Below are 20,382 nucleotides of genomic sequence, written 5' to 3' on the forward strand. Positions count from 1 at the left end.
AGGCAGCAGGAAAAACTGAGCCCGCTCGAGAGTGTGCCAAGCTGTTGAGAGAGGGAAGGGGTGGTGTGGAGGGAAGCTGAGTCTGCGTGAGAAGGGGCTGACAGTACATTGTGGTTGATTGAAATTGCAATTGTGGCATCCCCATCTTGTGCCCCCAGGCTGGAGGCCAGCAGCGGTCAGAGAAAATAAAGGACACTGAGGGACAGAGAGGGGGTGCTCACTGCAGGATGTCACCATGTCAGCTCATAAATGCACCTTGAAAGTGTCTGCCTAAAAAATCCCTACAGTTTACAAGAGGATTTGCCCACACTCAGCTCTGAGGGCCAGAGCAGCAAAATGTCCTGTTCAACGTCACACAGCTGGGGGGTGAAAAAGATGAGATGAGCATCCAGGTCTTGGGTTCCAACACATGAGAAAGGAGTGCAGACGTCCCCTCCCATTTATGTTTGGGTTAACCTGGCCCATCTCAGTTCATGGGGGATCAGGAAAGGTCTAAACTTTAACCCTTGGGGAACCTCCTAGTGGGTCGAGGAGAGAGAGACAGACCCTGGGTCCTGGGGAAGGGAGGGCTGGTCTGGAACCAAACATGTGGGTAGAGGAAATAGGGCCCTGAAAAGAGTCAAGTCTCTGGAGCCCAGCTGCCTGAGCTCAAGTTCCAACTCTGGTACTCACTGGCTGTGTGAACTTCTGCAAGTTACTTAACCTCCCTGACCTTCAGTTGTCTCTATGGTAAATGGGGGCAATCTTCCCAGGGCTGTTGTGAGGAGTAACTGAGTTTGGCAGATCAAACACCAACAGTGGCATTGCTATCATTTAATTCTTGGGGGGAAATGAGGAGCCTCAGAAAGGGCAGATTCACTCCCACATCACTGAGATTAGAATGCAGGACTCTGGCTCCAACGCTTTTTCATCATCCTGCAGAGAAAGGATATGAACAAAAAATGAGGGCAGCATAGAACATGAATTATCTAGACAGAGTGAGAAGAGGTGAGGCCAAGAAAGCTGTCAGTAGAGGGCAGTACATTTACCAAGGAGGAAGCCTGGGGACCTGCCACCAGCCCTTCCGCTCCACCGCCCGCCTGCTGCTCTGCTGGGTTTGTGCCTCACACTCAGTGGGAACACTCCAAGGAGAGGGATTTGAGAAATATAGTGTCTGTGTAATCAGCAGGAAGGCACAGCCAGCCTAAGCCAAAAAGGAAAAGCTGAGAAGTTGGTGCATCCAAGGGACATCAACAGTGTTGCCCAGCACAAGCTAGCTTTGGGGAGGAGGGGAGTTCCTAATGGGATCCAGAAGGGGAAGGTATAGCTGTTCAAGCAAGACCCAGCAAAGGAGAAATACCCTGGCTTTCCTCCTCCTCCTCCTTTAATTGTCCATCATTGCCGGAATCATTGGCTGAACCCATCAGAAGGCAAGAAACAGGAAACCAAGTTGTTTCTCTGTAATTACGCAGCAGAGTGAAAAAGTGCGGAGAATGGATGTGAGAGTGAGCAGGCAAAATCACTTACAAGGAGTGTAAGAACATCCAGGATCTAGCCAGGCTTTATTATTTAAGACAGTTTATGTTACCTCGGCACCTGTAGCTCAGCAGTTAGGGCGCCAGCCACATCCATCAGGGCTGGCAGGTTCAAACCCAGCCTGGGCCTGCCAAACAACAATAACTAAAATAGCCGGGCGTTGTGGCAGGCACCTGTAGTCCCAGCTACTTAGGAGGCTGAGGCAAGGGGAGTTTGGAGTTGCTGTGAGCTGTGACTCCACAGCACTTTACCAAGGGCAACACAATGAGACTCTGTCTCAAAAAAAAAAAAAAAAGATTATGTTGTTTTCAGTTTGCAAAAAGTCACTTAACTGTTTACTTAGAATATATGCACACTTTCTATATATGTATTTCAGAAAAAAAGTTATTAGACATCCAGAATGATGACTTTCAAGGGTTATAGAACCACATGCTGAATTACAGATCCCTATTCTGTATTAGTTACTTACTGCTGCAGAACAAATTGCTTCAACACTTCTTGCATTGAAAGGTGAAATATCATTTATTATTGATCATGGTTATTGCAGGTTGACAATTCAGGAGGGGCCTGTTTGGGTGCTTCTGGCCCAAAAGACCATGGTGGGCTGAATAAAGGCTTTCCAAAGATGTCCATGCTCTAATCCAGGAACATGCAATTATGTTACCTTATATGCAAAAGGCATTTTACAGATGCGATTGAGTTCAGGATCTTGAGTTCGGGAGAGTATCCAGGTGGGCCCTACATGGAATCACAAGGGTTCTTCTAAGAGGGTGGGGAGAGTCTTAATGAAGGAAAACACAGCAACGTGGACATGGAAGAAGAGATTGGAGTGACACAGCCCAGATGTCAAAGGGCTGGCTGCCCCTAGAAGATGGAAGAAGCTGGAACAGATCAGCCCATTGGGCCTTCAGAAGAAATCAATCCTGACTGCACCTTTGTTTTTTTAATCCCTAATGACTAATTTTGGACTTCTGACCTCTAGGATTATAAAAGAATAAACTTACATTGTTTTAGCTGCTACACTTGGGCTTACTTGCTGCTGCAGCAATGGGAAGCTAATTCAGGTTCTCTCACTATGTCAGAATCAAGACATCATGTGAGGCTGTGGTTGTCTGGAGGCCTGACTGGGGCAGGAGGGTCCCCTTCTGACAAGGCTCACTGATATAGTGACTGGCTGGAGGCCTCAGTTCTCTGCCCCTTTGGGGCTTGGGTGTTCCTGTTACATGGTGGCTGGTTATCCCACAGCAAGTGCTCAAGGAGAGGACAAGGTATCAGCCAAATGTCTTTTATAACCTAGCTTCAGAAGGGATGCCCCAATACTATAGACATAATCTATAGGTCACCCAGACCAGCTCTGCTCCAGTAAGGGAAAGGGCAACACAGGCTGTGAAGGGCTGAGTCAAAGGTCATCGGGAACCATCCCAGAGGCTGGCTACCACAGTAACATCACAAGTTCCTGACAGTCAGACCCCAGTTCCATGGACTCCCACACCAACACAGGAAGTCCCTGTAGCCACTCTGTCCTTCTGTTCTTTTAAAACAAAGCTGTTTATAGGTTGACTTGTGTACCCAGGAAAGACAGGTCAAATCCTTATTGTTGATTCCTCCGAATGTCACTGTGTTTGAACATGAGGGTCTTCATAGAGGTCATCAAGTCAAAATGACATCAGTAGGATGGGCCTCGTACGATACGACTACAGTCCTTCAAAGGAGGAGAAATTTGGACACAGAGCGACACAAAGAGGGAAGAGCATGTGAAGAGCACAAGGAGAATGTCACAAAGAGTTCAGGGATTAATGATGCATCTAAACCTAGGGACATCAATGACTGCCCCCAAAGCACCAGAAACTAGGAAAGGGGCAGGCAACTGCTTCTCCCCTAGAGCCGCCAAAGGAAGCATGACATAGACAACATCTGGAGTTTTTTGACTTCCAGCCTCTAGAATCATGAGACAAGACCCTTGTGCTGTTTTAAGCCACCCAGGGTGTGGTGACACTTGGCTCCAACGGCCCTAGCAAACTGGCACAGCACTGTGTGCTCTCTTCTTTCTCTGTTACTTGTGTACAACCACACTCAGTGACTGGATTGGTGTTTGTCTACCCTGTGTTCATTTTTGCAAATGTGTACAGATATGTCCATTTGACACAAACTCAGCTAAAACGGGCTTATATTAAAGGCAAAATAGGCTGGGCACGGTGGCTCATGCCTATAATCCTAGTGCTCTGCAAGGCCGAGGGAGGTGGATTGCGTGAGCTCAGGAGCTTCAAGACCAGCCAGAGCAAAAGCAAGAGCAAGTGCAAGACATCATCTGGACCAAAAATAGAAAAATTAGCCAGGAGCGGTGGCACATGCCTGCAGTCCCAGCTACTCAGGAGGCTGAGGCAAGAGGGTTGCTTAAGCCCAAGAGTTTGGGGTTGCTGTGAGCCAAGATAATGCCAAAGCATTCTACTCACAGCACAGAGTGAGACTCTGTCTCCAAAGCATATAAAATGGTAAAACTCACTGGTAAATGTGAGTAAACAAATACAAAATACTGCACTACACACACCAGTCATTGAGAACTAATCACCAGCACCCACAGGGTTATGCAGGGTAACTGCACCTGCTGACTAGGTCTTTAAATCCATTCATTTATTCTTTCCTGTATTCAGAGATGTATTGAGTTTTGATCCTATGCCTTTCATCATGCTAGAAACTGGAAATGCAATAACAAACAAGGAGAGCTGACAAGTGCATTCATGGAACTTGCATTCTACAGAAACGACACACCATAAACACACATGTAGATGTGTCACAAAGGAATTCACTGCAACATGGAGGTACACAGGGGGATAGAATCAACAACCAGCTGATTGAGAACAAGAGAGAGCTCAGGGAAGTGACGCTCCAGATCAAATTGGAAGAGTAAGAAGTTAACTGTGGAGAGACCGTTGCAGGGGAAGGAACAACAGATGTAAGTGATCCGTAGCAAGAACAAGCACCATTCAGGCTTAAAGGACACCCAGAGAGGCTGGAGCCCAGACATCCAGGCAGAGAAGAGGGTGAGAGGTCAGCAGCAGCTGCATCCCCCAGGGCTCTGGGCCCATATTAAGGATTTATCTTCATCTGCAGAGTCTTGGAAACCAAGAGAAAAGTTGAAGTGTCAACCTACACAGGATGATCCCATCTGCACTTCATCAATATCACTAGGAGCTCAGGGGGAGGGTGAATGTGGAGGTGGGGACGTATGCCATGACAGGCAGGGAGACAAATTAGGAAGTTTTTGCACTTGTCCAGTTCCAAGGTGACAGTATTGGGGCGGCACCTGTGGCTCAGTGAGTAGGGCGCCGGTCCCATATACTGAGGGTGGTGGGTTCAAACCCAGCCCCGGCCAAACTGCAACAACAAAAGAAATATCCGGGCATTGTGGCGGGCACCTGTAGTCCCAGCTACTTGGGAGGCTGAGGCAAGAGATTCACGTAAGCCCAAGAGCTGGAGGTTGCTGTGAGCCGTGTGATGCCACGACACTCTACTGAGGGCAGTAAAGTGAGACTCTGGCTCTACAAAAAAAAAAATCCAAAGTGACAGTCTCAGTAGAGATGGGTTGAATGGAGTTAAACACTTCGAATCAAGTGAACTGAACCCTCTTTTGAATATGGAGGACTCACCAACAGCGCTGTCTATGCTTTGTTCATGCAATCAGGAGCTTGGGGGTGCCTTTCGTGCACTCTCTGGTGCAGAGGAAGATTAAAACCTCTTCAGCGTAGCTCCTAATACCCTCCTCCTGATATGTAGGGTGTGTACACAGAGCGAACACATAGGGAAAAGTGCTTACATTTCTCACTGTAACTTTTCAATATATGAATTTCGAATTTGAATCTGAGGTTCTTTCCCCATAAAAATGTAAGTAAAAAACACATGAATATGCACATCATTATACACTTATGAGACTAAAGTCAAGAGAAATGAAAATTCAACTGGTTAAAACATGAATTGCCCTGGATTTCCCAAAATTCCAGACACCCTTCTAATAACAAGAATAGTATTTCTTAAAATCCTATTACACTTAATCTGGTTATTTCTTTTTGGACAAATTATAAACTATTTCCTTGTATCTTTATCAGCAATGTTTTAGAAAATTTTTTCAGAAAAAAATTCAGGAAAAATAGCATGTATGTTAGTCACTACCTCAGAGCACAGAGCCTATAAGAATGAAAGTCATTGGCAAAATTGTACTTATAAAATAAATAAGCATTTTGCCATAAGCCAATACCTTGGAAAAGCCTCAGGTCTTGTCAAAGAAAATACCATCCATACGATTTCATCAATAAAAGAAAAATATCTTTAGGGCAGTGTGGACAGGATTGGATTCTCCTGTCAAGTAGGTTGCCCCATCCTTTTAAAAATGGATTCCTTTTTCCTTATATCCTGTGATCCTCAAACATTGCTCAATTAGATGTCCCCTACATTGGAAAATATAGGAACATATATTTCAATGTCATTTTAACATAACAAAGTACCTGCTAAAACCATTCATTTTAAAAATTTAAAGGAAATCCAGAAGGCAGATGACTTTGTGGGTTTTCACATGTTAAAGTCTATTTTTTATATGTCTTCTCTCTCTTCTTCTTCTTTTTTTTTTTTTTTTTCGTAGAGACAGAATCTCACTGCACTGTCCTGGGGTAGAGTGCCATGACTTCACACGGCTCACAGCAACCTCTAACTCTTGGGCTTACGCGATTCTCTTAGCTCAGCCTCCCAAGCAGCTGGGACTACAGGTGCCCGCCACGACACCTGGCTATTTTTGTTGCAGTTTGGCCGGGGTGAGTTTGAACCTACCACCCTCGGCATATGGGGCTGTCACCCTACCCACTGAGCCACAGGCACCGCCCTTCTCTCTCTTCTTTTTCCTGAAATGTGTGCTGAGTCCAGTAAACTTTAAGTCATTTCTGTTCATACGTTAATTTAAAAAACGAAAAAATCTTAATGTGTGCCAGTATACAAAACAAAATGCATTTACTTTAAGTCTGTTGAGGCTGCTCAGATAAGTAGTCTTGGAGACATTGGGGGTTACTGGTTTAATTCAATAAACTACCAAAGCACTAGCCCAGATGGCCACTCCTCCAGTTACTTCTCATTAGCTGCTTACTAAGGATTAATCAGTTGTAGGAAAGGTAATTGTGAAAACATCATGAGGCACTTTGTCGCAATATCCTACAGTCTGAGCACACTTGGGGGACAAGCAGACACGGGTCATTCAGTGTGGTCCTGAGAGGCAGCTCACAGTGTGACAGTCCTGAGGGAGGAAGGCCGCACATGTCATGCCAAGACCCTCAGAGGATTTCCTTTAGAGGAAACAGAACCATATTATGGATGGAAGATGTGTCAAGTAGAGGAAAGAGAATGTGTTGTAATTAGAGAAACCTCCTTATCCAGGCATGTCCTCTGGGGCATCAACTTTGATTCCCTGTGAACAATGGATAGGAAAATTGAAGAAAGAGAGTCAGGGGAGCTCTTTCATCAGGACTCCAGGATATGATGGAGAAGTCCCGGTTGTCACAGGTCTGTGCCTCCATGGAACCATGTATACTTCCCATGCTTCTCTAAAAGTCACAACCACTCAATATGAAATAGGAGGTACAGCACTTCCTCTGCTCACCCACTGGCTGATGTGGGGATCACAGGTCATAATGCCAGACGTTTCCTAACAGCTGCAGAGCATCATACCCACAGAAGGGATGAGAAATCACCCTCCACCCCCCACTGCCCTGGAGTGATGCAAGCACCCTACCTGGTGTCCAGTTTTTTCCCCATTCCATTTAGGAAACACACAGGAGGGACAACTAAGGTACCAGTCCCCTTCCTGATGATTCACCTGGATTAAATCATTTTAGCCTCCTAATGTGATAACAAGAAAAAGGCCTATTACCATTTTCATATGACAGTGCAGAGAACTGAGGACAGAGAAATGTCATGACCTTCTCTGGTTAGCAGGTGCTATAAATGGGCTTGGACCCCGTCCCTAATTCTGCACCATCAGCACCCTGCACTCTGTCTCTCTGCTCTGCTGCCCTTCTGTGTGGTCTCATCTCCATGAAGACGTGGCCCACACAGGCTCCCTGAACCCCACGATCTCCCTGAAACCCAGCTTTTGTCAGATTTCTCTACTTGGAAGTCAGTAAACAATGGAATCAGATGTTCAAACTCAGAATAAATTTTTACTAGTTCTCTCAGGACTTGTGTTAGGAAGATGCCTATAGTTCTCCCTATTGTGAAGGAACTAAATGTGTTCTTTTCTGACAGCAGCCCCACCCCCACCCCCACGCACCATGCCCCAGACAAGAGCATTGTACTGCATCAATTAAGGTCACTGGAAAAACTTAGTGTGGCCATGACAGTTATTCAGAATAACAATTGGGTATTACTTAATGTCCCACATAAAAGACAAATCTATGAAGAGCATAAGCTGTATGTTTCATATATCAATATTTTAATTTTCTTTTGTTTTTTTTTCTTGGTTTTTTTTTTTTTTTTTATTGTTGGGGATTCATTGAGGGTACAATAAGCCAGGTTACACTGATTGCAATTGTTAGGTAAAGTCCCTCTTGCAATCATGTCTTGCCCCCATAAAGTGTGACACACACCAAGGCCCCACTCCCCTCCCTCCTTCCCTCTTTCTGCTTTTCCTCCCCACCCATAACCTTAATTGTCATTAATTGTCCTCATATCAAAATTGAGTATATAGGATTCATGCTTCTCCATTCTTGTGATGCTTTACTAAGAATAATGTCTTCCACTTCCATCCAGGTTAATACGAAGGATGTAAAGTCTCCATTTTTTTTAATAGCTGAATAGTATTCCATGGTGTACATATACCACAGCTTGTTAATCCATTCCTGGGTTGGTGGACATTTAGGCTGTTTCCACATTTTGGCAATTGTAAATTGATCTGCAATAAACAGTCTAGTACAAGTGTCCTTATGATAAAAGGATTCTTTTCCTTCTGGGTAGATGCCCAGTAATGGGATTGCAGGATCAAATGGGAGGTCTAGCTTGAGTGCTTTGAGGTTTCTCCATACTTCCTTCCAGAAAGGTTGTACTAGTTTGCAGTCCCACCAGCAGTGTAAAAGTGTTCCCTTCTCTCCACATCCACGCCAGCATCTGCAGTTTTGAGATTTTGTGATGTGGGCCATTCTCACTGGGGTTAGATGATATCTCAGGGTTGTTTTGATTTGCATTTCTCTAATATATAGAGATGATGAACATTTTTTCCTGTGTTTGTTAGCCATTCGTTTGTCATCTTTAGAGAAGGTTCTATTCATGTCTCTTGCCCATTGATATATGGGATTTTTAGCTTTTTTCATGTGGATTAATTTGAGTTCTCTATACATCCTAGTTATCAAGCTTTTGTCTGATTGAAAATATGCAAATATCCTTTCCCATTGTGTAGGTTGTCTCTTTGCTTTGGTTATTGTCTCCTAAGCTGTACAGAAGCTTTTCAGTTTAATGAAATCCCATTTGTTTATTTTTGTTGTTGTTGCAATTGCCATGGCAGTCTTCTTCATGAAGTCTTTCCCCAGGCCAATATCTTCCAGTGTTTTTCCTATGCTTTCTTTGAGGATTTTTATTGTTTCATGCCTTAAATTTAAGTCCTTTATCCATCTTGAATCAATTTTTGTGAGTGGGGAAAGGTGTGGGTCCAGTTTCAGTCTTTTACATGTAGACATCCAGTTCTCCCAACACCATTTATTGAATAGGGAGTCTTTCCCCAAGGTATGTTCTTGTTTGATTTATTGAAGATTAGGTGGTTGTAAGATGTTAGTTTCATTTCTTAGTTTTCAATTCGATTCCAAGTGTCTATGTCTGTTTTTGTGCCAGTACCATGCTGTCTTGACCACTATGGCTTTGTAGTACAGACTAAAATCTGGTATGCTGATGCCCCCAGCTTTATTTTTATTACTAAGAACTGCCTTAGCTATATGGGTTTTTTCTGGTTATATACAAAACGCGGAATCATTTTCTCCAAATCTTGAAAGTAAAATGTTGGTATTTTGATAGGAATGGCATTGAATAGGTAGATTGCTTTGGGAAGTATAGACATTTTAACAATGTTGATTCTTCCCTTCCATGAGCATGGTATGTTCTTCCATTTGTTAATATCCTCTGCTATTTCCTTTCTGAGGATTTCATAGTTTTCTTTATAGAGGTCCTTCACCTCCTTTGTTAGGTATATTCCTAGGTATTTCATTTTCTTTGAGACTATGGTGAAGGGAGTTGTGTCCTTAATTAGCTTCTCATCTTGACTGTTATTGGTGTACAGAAAGGCTACTGACTTGTGGACATTGATTTTATATCCTGAAACATTACTGTATTTTTTGATGACTTCTAGGAGTCTTGTGGTTGAGTCTTTGGGGTTCTCTAAGTATAAGATCATGTCGTCAGCAAAGAGGGAGAGTTTGACCTCCTCTGCTCCCATTTGGATTCCCTTTATTTCCTTGTCTTGCCTAATTGTATTGGCTAGAACTTCCAGCACAATGTTGAATAGTAAAGGTGACAGCGGACAACCTTGTCTGGTTCCAGTTCCAAGAGGAAAAGCTTTCAGTTTTACTCCATTCAGTAAAATACTAGCTGTGGGTTTGTCATAGATAGCTTCAATCAGTTTTAGAAATGTGCCACCTATGCCTATACTCTTCAGTGTTCTAATTAGAAAAGGATGCTGGATTTTATCAAATGCTTTTTCTGCATCTATTGAGAGGATCATGTGATCTTTATTTTTGCCTCTGTTAATATGGTGGATAACGTTTATGGACTTTCGTATGTTAAACCAGCCTTGCATCCCTGGGATGAATCCTACTTGATCATGATGAATGACTTTTTTGATGATAAGCTATAATCTATTGGCTAGGATTTTGTTGAGAATTTTTGCATCTGTATTCATGAGTGAGATTGGTCTGAAATTCTCCTTTTTGTTTGGGTCTTTTCCTGGTTTTGGTATCAGGGTTTTATTTGCTTCATACAATGTGTTGGGGAGGATTCCTTCTTCCTCAATTTTTGGGAATAATTTCTGCAGTACAGGAATAAGTTCCTCCTTGAAGGTTTGATAGAATTCTGGTGTGAAGACATCTGGACCAGGGCATTTTTTGGTTGGAAGATTTTTTATTGTTTCTTTGATCTCAGTGCTTGAAATTGGTCTGTTCAGGAGCTCTATTTCTTCCTGGCTGAGTCTAGGGAGAGGGTGTGATTCCAAATATTTATCCATTTTCTTCACATTGTCAAATTTCTGGGCATAGAGTTTCTGGTAGTGTTCAGAGATGATCTCTTGTATCTCTGTGGGATCAGTTGTTATTTCCCTTTTATCATTTCTGATTGAGGTTACTAGAGATTTTACTTTTCTATTTCTCATTAGTCTGGCCAATGGTTTATCTATTTTATTTATTTTTTCAAAAAATCAACTCCTTGTTTCATTAATTTTCTGAATGATTCTTTTGTTTTCAATTTCATTTACCTCTGATTTGATTTTGGATATTTCTTTTCTTTTACTGAGTTTAGGCTTAGATTGTTCTTCTTTTTCCAATTCCATAAGATGGCTTGTGAGACTGTTGATGTGCTCTCTTTCTTTTGAATGTAGGCATCAAAAGTGATGAATTTTCCTCTCAAAACTGCTTTTGCAGTATCCCACATGTTTTGGTAGCTTGTGTATTCATTGTTGCTATGCTCAAGGAAGTTAATGACTTCCTGTTTTATTTCTTCCTGCACCCATCTGTTATGCAACAGAAGATTGTTTAATTTCCATGCCTTTGTGTGGGGTCGAGCGTTTTTGTTAGAGTTGAGTTCCACCTTTAGTGCCTTATGGTCTGAGAAGATACAAGGTAAAATTTCAATTCTTTTGATTCTGTTGATATTTGTTTTGTGTCCCAGGATATGATCAATTTTGGAGAATGTTCCATGGGGTGATGAGAAGAATGTATATTCTTTATCTTTGGGATGGAATGTTCTATATCCGTCTATAAAGCACAGTTGTTCTAGGGTCTCATTTAAATCTCTTATATCTTTGTTTAATTTCTGTTTAGAGGATCTGTCCAGCTCTGAAAGAGGAGTGTTAAAGTCCTCCATTATTATGGTATTATCGGATATCATATTGCTTAGACTGAGTAAGGTCTGTTTCAAGAATCTGGGAGCATTTAAATTGGGTGCATAAATATTTAGAATTGAAACATCTTCTTGTTGTATTTTTCCCTTGACCAATATAAAGTGACCATCTTTGACTTTTTTGACTTTAGTTGCTTTAAATCCACATGTATCTGAAAATAAGATTGCAACTCCTCTTTTCTTCTGAATGCCATTTGCCTGAAAAATTGTCTTCCAACCCTTGAATCAGAGCTTTAATTTGTCTTTTGAAGCCAGGTGTGTTCCTTGCAGACAGGAAATGGATGGCTTGTGTTTTTTAATCCAGTCAGCCAATCTATGTCTCTTCAGTGGGGAATTGAAACCATTAACCTTTATTGAGATAATTGATAAGTGTGGTAGTATTCTTTTCATCTTATTTTGTGAGAGTCCACTGCTTAGTTTTATCTTTTGCATCAGTGTGGAGGTTAGGTTCTGTCCTTTAATTTCTGAGTTCTTACTTCGCTGCTGATCCATTGTGGTGGTCAGTGTGCAGAACAGGTTGAAGTATTTCCTGTAGAGCTGGTCTTGTTGTGGCAAATTTCCTCAATGTTTGTATATCCGTAAATGATTTGATTTCTCCGTCAATGTTTAAGCTTAGCTTAGGAGGGTACAGAATTCTGGGCTGAAAATTGTTCTGTTTAAGTAGATTAAAGGTAGATGGCCATTGTCTTCTTGCTTGGAAAGTTGCATTAGAGAAGTCTGCGGTCACTCTGATGGACTTGCCCCTGTAGGTCAACTGGCGCTTACTCCTGGCAGCTTGCAGAATCTTTTCTTTTGTCTTGACTTTGGACAGGTTCATCTCAATGTATCTTGGAGAAGCTAGGTTAGAGTTGAGGTGACCTGGGGACTGATATCCCCCTGAAAGCAGTGTGTTAGAATCTTTGGTGATATTTGGGAAATTTTCTTTTATAATATTCTCTAGTATGGCTTCCATTCCTCTGGGGCATTCTTCTTCCCCTTCTGGAATTCCTATAACTTGTATGTCGGAATGCTTCATAAAGTCCCATAATTCTGACAGTGAACGTTTTGCTTTCTCTCTCTTCTTTTCTGCCTCTTTTACTATCTGAGTTATCTCAAGAACTTTGTCTTCTACCTCTGAAATTCTTTTTTCTGCATGGTCTAACCTGTTGCTGATACTTTCCATTGCATCTTTAAGTTCCCTAATTGACTGTTTCAGTTCCTTCAGCTCTGCTATATCCTTTTTATATTCTTCATATCGTTCATCTCTTATTTGATTCTGTTTTTGGATTTCCTTTTGGTTATTTTCCACTATATTAGCAGTTTCCTTCATTGTTTCCATCATTTCTTTCATTGTTTTCATCATGTGCATTCTAAATTCCCTTTCTGTCATTCCTAACATTTCTTTATAGGTGGTATCCTCTGCAGTAGCTACCTCATGGTCCCTTGGCAGGGTTGTTCTGGACTGTTTCTTCATGTTGCCTGGAGTTTTCTGCTGATTCTTCCTCATGAGTGATTTCTTTTATTTGTTTCTTTGCCCTAATTTTCCTTTCATTTCCTCTTGCTCTTTAAGTTCTCGTGCCTGTGCACTAAGGGTTAGATGAGTCCTTTTGGTACAGGATCAGAAGGGTGAGAAGGTTGAAAAGCAAGCTAGGGATGAAAGAAAGGAGGACCGAGTGAAAAGAAAAAAAAATAGAGAAAAGAGGGGGGTGGTAAAAGGAATATTGACAAAAAGAAGAGAGGCACAGAAAGAGGGAGACAGAGCAATATAGGTGTACAGTAGGGTACTTTGACACAACCTTTAAAAAAAACACCTTCTGGGGGTGCCCAGTTGGGTGGGTCCCTTGAGGTCAGCACCTCTTTGCTAACCTGGACTGACACAGTACCCCACCTCCACCAAGTAGAGAGGAAAGACAAAAATGCTATAAATCAAACCAAAACAAGCAAACAGAATACTTTATGGGATAAAATTGGGTGAAAAACCAAATAATAGTGGTAGAAACACTAGCAAAATGAAGTTCTAATTATTAAAAACAGCAGCAATGGGAAATTATAATTAAACTAGAAAAATTGACAAAGAAAAAGATCTGTACGAAAAAGGTTGAAATTAAAAAACAAAACAACATCAACAACATCAAAATAAACAAAAAAACAACCAAACCAAAAAAAAAAAAAAGAACAGAAAAAACAAAACACATCCAAAAACAATGCAGTATGTATATGTTGTTGAATATTGTCTGGGCAACACGTGGTCTTCTGTGGTATGAGATGTTAATGACAGTTCTAATACGACTGGAGGCTGCTGATTTCTCAAACCCCAGCAGGTAGACACCCTAAATCTCTCTTCAGTCCACTTAAAATGCACTTTGAATTTGTAAACTTGCTGAGCAGAAGCTTTCCCAGGGAACTGCTTGTCGCTGGAATCACTGATGAAGTGGCTATTCACTTACCCAGTGTGCCAAAACTGGTCTCACTCTGCCCCTGAGTGTTAGGGCTGCAAGGCATCTCAGACCCCACCTTAGGCTACTCGGTCACTGGGTTACCAGCTCCCACCCAATTCTAGGTCTGCGACCCTGAGGGCGGAGCTTGCCGGGGCAGATCGCTCACAATGGCTCCCTGTGGCCCACAGCCAAACACTATTAGCTCCGTCTGGCTCAGCGGCTCAGACAAGGGCCCTAGACAATGGCCAAAGTTCTCCGCATTCCCACTCAGGCTCTCCCCAAGGCAGTTCAATTGAGTGCCAAGTCCAAAGACACCAAAACAGTTCACAGGTAAGGTCTTTCCGGTTTGCAGTCTTGCTGCTACTGAACTTACAGTTGCGGGGGTTTTAGACTGATTGAACACACGTGACCACTTGCCGGTTTTCTACTGTTTTAGTCCTCCTCTTGGGGTCCAGAAGTCTCTCACTGACTCTCTGTATCCTCACAGGTGTGATGATAGGCAGATCCCACCAGCCACAGATGCCTGGATTCCTATCTCCCTGGACTCACGGTGCCCAGCTGCAAGGAAGCTGTTACTCGGCCACCATCTTGCTCTCAACCCCTATTAATTTATTCTATTTATTTATTTATTTTTTGAGGCAGAGCCTCAATATGTCGCCCTGGGTAGAGTGTTGCGGCTACACAGCTCACAGCAATCTCCAACTCCTGGGCTCAAGCGATTCTCCATCCTCTGCCTCCAAAGCAGCTGGGACTACAGGTGCCTGCCACAATGCCTGGCTATTTTTTGAATTGCAGCCGTCATTGTTTTTTGGTGAGCCTGGGCTGGATTCAAACCCACCACCTCATGTCTTGTCTTGGCTAGCACCTGTGGCTGAAGCCTTAGCTGCCTGAGCCACAGGTGCTGAGCCTAGACAAGGAAAAAAACAGATTACAGCAACTGCATCCCCCAAAGGAACATGAGGTAGAAACCACAGGGCATTCCACAAAGAAAGAATTAACGGAAATGATAGAAAGGGAAGTTAAAATATGAATGGCAAAAACAAAAAAGAATTGATGAGCACGTGGAAAAACAGAACCAAAAAAGGGCAAAAGATATAAAGAATATAGAAAGGATATGGCATAGCTTAAGGACTTAAAGGAAGCAATTATGGAACTTAAAGATGAAGTAGAAAGTATCAGTAACAGATTAGACCATGGAGAAGAAAGAATCTGAGAGCTATAGGATACAGCTCTTGAGCTAACCAATCCAGTTAAAGAGGCACAAAAGAAGAGAGAGAAAGCAGAATAGTTGTTCAGAGAATTATAGACTTCATAAAGCATTCAAACATACAAATTACAAGTATTCCTGAACAGGACAAAGAATGTTCCAAAGGAATGGAAGCCCTATGTGTGGAAGATATCATAAATGAAAACTTCCCAAGTATTACTAAAGATTCTGAAACACTCCTTTTCGAGGGATATCAAACTCTGTGCGATCTCAACACAAAGAGAGTATCTCCAAGAAACATTTTAATGAACATGTCCAAAGTCAAGACAAAAGAGAAAATTCTGCAAGCAGCCAGATTAAGTGCCAATTGACCTAAAGGGCAAGATCTAGCAGGGTGATAGTTGACTTTTCAGCTGAAACTTTCTAAGCCAGAAGAGAATGGTCAGCCACATTTATCCTTCTTAAACAAAATAATCTTCAGCCCAGAATTCTGTATCTTGCTAAACTAAGCTTCAAAATTAATGGAGAAATAAAATATTTTACTGATATGCAAATACTGAGGAAATTCACCACAACAAGACCAGCTATAGAGGAAATACTTAGACCTATTCTGCACACCAAACATCAAAATGGACCATCATCAAAGCAAACAACCACAAACTAGACAAAACCTGGCTTCCACAATGGCACAAAGGATAAAACTAAACAATGGACCTTCACAAAATAAGATGAAAGAACTCCACCACACTTATCAATTCTCTCAATAAATGTAAATGGATTTAATTTCCCACTGAAGGGGCACAGACTGCTTGATTGGAATAAAAAGCACAAATCATCCATATGCTGTCTCCAGGAGATACACCTAACCTTAAACATCAAAACAAGACTCACGGTAAAGGGTTGGAAAACAATATTTTAGGCAAATGGAAACCAGAAGAAAGGATGGGTCACAACCATATTTTCAGATACAAGTGGATTGAAAGCAACTAAAACTAAGAAAGATAAAGATAATCACTTCATGCTGATCAAGGGAACAATACCTCAAGAGGACATTTTGAATTCTAAATAGTTACACACTCAAGTTAAATGTTCCCAGTTTATGAAGCAAGCATTGATTGGTCTGAGCTATATGATGCACTATAACACCATAATAGCTGGTGACTATAATACCCCTCTGGTTGAACTGGACAGATCATCTAAACAGAAACTAAACAAGGCACTTAAATGCAATCATAGAACAAATGGGCTTAATACACATATACAGAACACACCATCCCCAAACAAATTAATATACGTTCTTCTTATCAGCCCATGGAATGTATTACAAAATACATCATAATGTAGGTCATAAATCAAACCTCAACAAAACTTTAAAAATTGAAATTGTACCTTGTATCTTCTCAGACCACAGGGCAATAAAGATAAAACTTAACTCCAAAAAAATTATCATCCCCACACAAAGGCATAGAAATTAAACAACCCTATGCTGAATAACATCTGGAAGAGATACAGGATGAAATTATTAAACTCCTCAAACATAACAACTATGAAGCTACAAGTTACCAAAACTTGTGAGATACTGCAAAAGCAGTCCTAAGAGAGACATTTGTCATATTCAATGCATACATCCAAAACACAGAAAAAGAGCAAATGAACAATTCAATGAATCATCTTAGAAATGGAAAAGGAAGAGCAATTTAATCCCAAACCTACCAGAATAACCAAAGTTAGATCAGAAATAAATGAAACTGAAAAAACAAAAAATAATCACTCAGAAAATTAACAAAACAAATAGTTGATTTTTTTTAGCAAATAAATACAATAGAAAAAACTTTTGGTCAGATTTACTAGAAATAGAAAAGTAAAAGCTCTAGTAACCTGAATCAGAAGTGAAAAAGGAGAAATAACACCAGATACCACTGAGATATAAGAAAATTATCTCCGACTAGTAAAAGAAACTATATGCCCAGATTTGACAATGAGAAGGAAATGGACCAATACCTGGAATCATACTGTCTCCCTAGACTTAACCAGGAAGAAATAGATCTCTTGAACAGATCAAGCACTAACACCAAGAAACAATAAAAAATATTCCAACACAAAAAAGTCCTAGACCAGGTGGTTTCACACCACAATTCTATAAAACCCTCAAAGATAAACTTGTACCTATTGCTACAGAACCCTTTTCAAAAAGGAACCTTCCCTAACATGTTCTATGAACCAAATATCACCCTGATACCAAAACCAGAAAAAGACCCAACTAAAAAGGAGAATTACAGACCCATTTCACTAATGAATATTGATTCAAAAATACTCAGTAACTTCTTACCCAATAGATTACAGCAACACATTAAAAAATTATATACCACAATCAAGTAGGTTTCATTCCAGGGATGTAAGGCTGGTTTAACATATGCAAATTCATAAATGTAATTCACCATATAACAGAAGCAAAAACAAAGGCCACATTAATGTTCACAGCTATGATTTAATAATTAAAAAAAAAGTCCATATGATCCTTCCAATAAATGTAGAAAAAGAATTTGATAACAGGGCAGCGCCTGTGGCTCAAAGTAGTAGGGCGCCAGGCCCATATTCCAGAGGTGGCAGGTTCAAACCCAGCCCTGGCCAAAAACTGCAAAAAAAAAAAAAAAAATGAATTTGATAACACTCAGTAGCCTTTTCTAACAAGAACACTTAAGATACTCCTGAGGTGGGAGCCGGTTAGCGGGCGGGCGGGCCACTGAGGACACGCCGCCAGCGCCTCCCTCCCTGTGAGCCTCATTCCAGGTGGCCCAGGGCTGCCACAGTGCGTGGGAGCCAGGGCCTGCCTTGAAAGCCTTGAGGGAAGGGGGTGCCTCGAGGCACCGCCTGCCGTTCCTGGGGCACTGCGGTGGCGCTGGTGGCTTCTGCAGCTGCAGCAGCAGCGGTGGTGGCTCGGCTGCAGTGGCGAAGGCGCAGGGCGGCCTCCATGGTCCGGGCTGGGCTGCAGGCAAGAAGATGTTCAAGCCCGGGGCAGTGGAGGCCACGGTGGTGGCAGCGACCGCCCGGAGCCTAGAGACAGTGGAGCGTAGGGGTGGTGCAGGCTCCACAGCCACAGGGAGAACGTATTTTCTGGGCAATCAAAGATTTATTCCTACAGGAGTCCGAACAAATTCTCTGGAGTGCGTTACCCCCTTCAGGAAGAAAACTCAGTTGCACATCACTATGTCAAATGCCAGGGGAAACCATTAGATGAAATCTACAGGCGATGAGAAGAGATAAGAAATCCTGGAAATGCAATATGGAATACCATGAAGTCTGAAGAACAGAAGATCAAAGATGTCAGTAAAGGTCCCCTGGCACCTTTTCCAAACCAAAAGTCTGAAGCAGCAGAGCCTCCAAAAACTCCAACCTGGTCTGCTGATTCTATCAATGAAGCAGTTGCCAAGCAAGCTCTGAAAAAGCCCGTGAAGGGCAAACAGACCCCTGGGGAGAAAGCTCAAGGAAAAACACAACAGAAATGCAAGCTCACAGATTTCTACCCTGTTCGAAGGAGCTACAGGAAGAGCAAAGCTGAGCTGCAGTCAGAAGAAAGAAAAAGAATAGATGAATTGATTGAAAGTGGGAAAGAAGAAGGCATGAAGATTGACCTCATTGATGTCAAAGGCAGGGGTGTGATAGCCACCAAGCAGTTCTCCTGGGGCGACTTTGTGGTGGAATACCACAGGGACCCCATCGAAATCACCGATGCCAAGAAGTGGGAGGCTCTGTATGTACAAGACCCCTCCATAGGCTGTTAAATGTACTATTTCCAGTATCTGAGCAAAACCTACTGTGTGGATGTAACCGGAGAGACAAATCGCCTGGGAAGGCTGATCAATTACAGCAAGTGTAGGAATTGACAAACAAAACTGCACAACAGGGATGGCATTACCTCACCTCATCCTCATGGCCTCCTGAAACATCGAGGCTGGAGAGGAGCTCTTGTATGACTATGCCGACAGCAGCAAGGCTTCCATCGAAGCCTACCTGTGGCTGGAAAATTAGCTGCCTGGCCCGTCGCCCTCCTTCCCTCACCCCTTCTTCTTCAAAGGACAAAGTGCCCTCAAAGGGAATTGATTTTTTTCTTTTCTTTTTTTTTTTTTTATTGTTAAATCATAGCTGTGTACATTTGTGCAATCAAGGGGTACAATGTGCTGGTTTCATGTACAATCTGAAATATTCTCATCAAACTGGTCAACGCAGCCTTCGTGGCATTTTCTTAGTTATTGTATGTAGACATTTGTATTCTGCATTTAGTAGCTTTCACCTGTACCCATTCTAAGATGCACCGTGGGTGTGGCCCCACCCATTACAGAAGGGAGGGGGGAAGTCAGGGTACAGGGAGGGTAATGGGAGGGCAATGGGTGGGGAACTGATTTTTTTTTTTACACACTTAATCTTAGCAGATGACTTTGGATGTTTTTTAAAAAGTGTATGAAGATGCCTTTTCACTGTAGTATTTAAATATCTGTTACAGGTTTCCAAGATAGACTTGAACAGATGGCCATATAGTATGAAAACTTTTACATTCCAGTTGCTTTTGTACTTTTTTTGTATACAAGTTGAACGTTTGTGCAATCCTGTGTGCAGTCAAGGACTCAGCACAGGTTTTAGAGGAAAGAGTCAAACATGAACTAGGAAGCTGGGCAAGTCTCCCGCCTCCAGTGGAAGAGCCAGACTTTGTCCCCACACTCCCAACGTCTATGTACCCAGTGGGTGTGAGGAAGACGCTGCCTCCTGAAGCCTCGATGACATGTTTTCAAGCTCTTGTTCTCCTGATATCTCATCAGGCACACACTGAAGTATATGAATATATATTTTTTAAGGTTTCACAGTTAGCTAGTCTTCCCCTCTGCTTTCTTGAAAGCTTACTGACCACCTGGCCTTGAAGCATGTTCCATGCATAGATTTACTCTTCCAGAGGCTACTGCCTTTCGGGGCACCTTGAAGCATCAGGGCAGGAAATCAAACCAGATGTGGGCAGGGAAAGCACTGCTTACCTACCTTGCCAGGGCAGGGTTTCCTGAAAATGGGTTAATTCTTTATAGAAATGTGAACGCTGAATTTATTTTTAAGAAATAATAGTAATAA

The 20,382-nt window shown here is 42.1% G+C and overlaps 1 pseudogene; it reads left to right on the forward strand.

Moving 5' to 3' along the window:
- Positions 1-959: 959 nt before the first annotated feature.
- LOC128588800 (N-lysine methyltransferase KMT5A-like) lies at positions 960-19,296 on the forward strand (annotated as a pseudogene).
- The last annotated feature ends 1,086 nt before the right edge of the window (positions 19,297-20,382 follow it).

This window comes from Nycticebus coucang, chromosome 6 (assembly GCF_027406575.1).
Source record: "Nycticebus coucang isolate mNycCou1 chromosome 6, mNycCou1.pri, whole genome shotgun sequence".
NCBI lineage: Eukaryota > Metazoa > Chordata > Mammalia > Primates > Lorisidae > Nycticebus > Nycticebus coucang.